This window comes from Oikopleura dioica, chromosome 2, assembly GCF_907165135.1.
Source record: "Oikopleura dioica chromosome 2, OKI2018_I68_1.0, whole genome shotgun sequence".
NCBI classification, from domain to species: Eukaryota; Metazoa; Chordata; class Appendicularia; order Copelata; family Oikopleuridae; genus Oikopleura; species Oikopleura dioica.
The window spans coordinates 635512-638538 of record NC_137292.1 but is presented as its reverse complement, the minus strand read 5'-3'; the positions used below and the strand labels follow the sequence as shown (position 1 = coordinate 638538).

The 3027-nt window shown below is 35.0% G+C and overlaps 1 long non-coding RNA gene across 1 annotated transcript; it reads right to left on the bottom strand.

Annotated features, from left to right (window-relative positions):
• Positions 1-1654: 1654 nt before the first annotated feature.
• On the bottom strand, positions 1655-2637 carry LOC145698853 (uncharacterized). The gene is made up of 3 exons (XR_014133956.1): positions 2070-2637; positions 1922-2024; positions 1655-1874 (listed from the first exon to the last, which is right to left on the bottom strand). It is a non-coding gene; the product is annotated as an uncharacterized LOC145698853 (long non-coding RNA).
• Positions 2638-3027: the final 390 nt, after the last annotated feature.

The window sequence follows — 3027 nt, the reverse complement described above, 5'->3', positions numbered from 1 at the left end:
TTATGAGTATTTCACGAAATTCCCAGAAAAAAAAGGCTCGTAATTGCCACAACCAGGTGATTTGAACAAACATGATCCCGGCAGCGAAGAGTCGGGAGCGCCCGAGAGCACGCCGTGTTTCAAAAAAACGCCGATTGTTCGAAACCTACTTGTAAAAGCCTTTAGCCAAATCGATTTTCCAGAGATACGCTGGTTCCCAAGACAAATCATTGCCAGGAACAACGAAAACTGAATTGTCAAGAAAAACAGCTGCCAAAGAACCAATACCCTAAATATTCGATTTCACCTGGTTTTATCAATACGCTTTTCTCGAATTTTTTTTTTATCCACTTACGGATGAGAGAGAGCCAATCACATCCCAGTTATTGTCCATCAGTCGCCAAATATGTTCAAGGGAGGTTTCATCCTCCCCGCCAATAAGCAGAAAGAAGGGGTAGAAATTTTAAAATATACTCTTTAACTGTTTAAGTTATATTTGAAATATGAAAGAATAATTCGCAATTTTTTTTGTTAAATATCAAAAAAACAAAATTTATCTTTCAAAGAGGTGAATCATATAGAGCACGCCCTGCCATGTCATTTATTTTAAGATATGCTCTTTATCAGATACTTCTCTTGAATTACCGAAAAAATCTTTTTACGTGGACTTACGGGTGGCTTGAAATCCTCAGATAAGTGAGTAAAACTGACAGCGCGCTAGTGCATTGCGCGCTGCGCGGGAAGCCCAAAAAGCATAAGCGCACGCCATAATCTCAGTAGGTGCTTACTGTGACCCAGTACTCGGAATCAGATGCAAATAATACCGGGTGATGAACACAAAAAGATTACCAGAAGTAAAAGGTTCATGTTTGCTAAGTTATTTTGAGAAGAAAATTAGCCGGTGACCTGGAAAACTTGGGTGAAAAATAACCCCACTTTAAGAGAATTCTTAAGCTTGTCTTCAATAGAATAATGCTATCATAAAGATTTGGTATCGTTGAAATCAGCATAAAATTCTTTATTTATATGAGGGGCTTCCATGAAAATTAGGAAACTTCGGCGTTCCCAAAAAAAACGCTAGCTATATTAAAGGAGACCTACCTCCCAAGTTTGAATAGAAAACCCATCCCATATATTTTTATAATAAAACTTACACCCTTATCCTAAAACTGACACGAACTTTAAATAATTTGTCAAAAATAATTACGTCGAGCTTCATCAGATAGCAAGAGATTTCTTCAAACAGAACCACGAGCTATATGGCGAAATCAGACCTGTTAGAGAAAGATTTTAACTTAAGTTAGTACTTTCAAAAAATTATCAAAAAAATCAAATTTTCGAACTCAAAAACCCTTTCAGAAGAAGAATATCGACCCAAACAATTTATACCGAATACAATTTATATTTTTGATTTTTCAATTGTTTGAATCCGACCGATTGTTTTTTTGGTAGCTTTTGAGTGTTTTCTTATTATATGTCATATAAGTCTTTCAATAAAACGCTTCCAGTATTAATAGGACGGGGCATCACATGATTAGGTATTTGATGAAAAAAAATGATTAATGAATATCAACCCCTTTACAAAAGGTTTCCTGAGGGCAGTCCAACAGCAGCAGACCCACAGATACGTCTAAGAATATTTCTGTTGTATTTTTATTAATGCGTCTACCTTGAATGCGATTTCAGCTTAATCCTACCCTCTTTGGTCAATGTCTCAACTGTTCCATTCTTTGCTTCATCTAGATATCCACCAATTATAGTCGGGTTATTTTTGTAAACACCAATAGAGCCACCGCGGTGATTTATTTTCGTGGAAAATGTTCTTTCTACATAATTCCCATTGTATAACTCACATTCTCTCCCATTATTTCTCTTGACATTAGAACAAATAATAGCTTAATTATTTGAATGATTATTTTCAATCTTAACGGAAAATCCAAACCTTTGCTGCCTCCGTCGTAAGATAGAGCCATGTGTTTATAAGAGTACTCATTTTTCAGATGAGTATTAAGCTCTTTAAAAAAGCATCCGTCTAATCGATGAATCTTAAGGACAATTATAATCACTTTCTCGGAATTTTATGAATTTACGTTTTTACTACCGATACATCCCCCAAATATGTATAATTTATCATTCACTATTGCTGGTTTCGATCCGCAAAGAAGTTCAGGAAAGCTGTGGAAAGATGACGAACCAAGAAAAGGTGATGAAAAAAATGATACTTGGCTTATCAGCCCACTATTCGTCACATAAGCATATGGAAGAGGATTAATATCTTCATCAAGCATGTCTCTCGACAATAATACATTGATCTGCTTCTTCGACGATAGTTTTTGATAGAAAAAGTCTCTTATTTTCGTTGCTTCGTCATATTTATAAATTCGGATCTTATTCCCTCTTTTTTTATCAAAGTTTATAAGTAAAATTTGACTGCCAATTTTCTTCGTCTTTATAGAATCCTTATAAAGTTTAGTATTAAGTCGAAAGATAAAAACATAATCCTTATAAGATTTTCTAATTGAATGAGGTATTCTGCTTTTCTCTTCAAAGGAAACCTGATTTGAAACCTGACAGTTTTTGTCATCGTCTGAACCCTAGAAATCATCTTAAATTTATATATTTCCGGCATATGCTCTTTTATTCAAGCATATTTAAAAACAAGAGCTGAGTGAGTTTGAATTTTTTATGCAAAGGGAAGAAATTTTTTAAAGCGAGAAAATACAAGGCCTCCACCAAAATCACCTTTTGGAGGTGCATGCAGTAATCCTCAAGATAAACTTTTTCTTTAACCCAAACCTTGACTTTGAGTGGTCGATGAATAATGATGGATCCTGCTGGTCAAAAAACGATTTTAAGGCTTCATTTATGGGGGTATATCTCGACTCTTACACCCTCAAAATCGCGTTTGAAAATCGGAATTTTTGACGAGAAATGACAAACAAGTCCCAATTTCGCTTAAATTTCAGATTTGAACGGGAACGGTCGGACTCATTACCAGAATTTTTGGTAACCCATTACTAATTTTCGGTAGTCGATTATCAATTTATT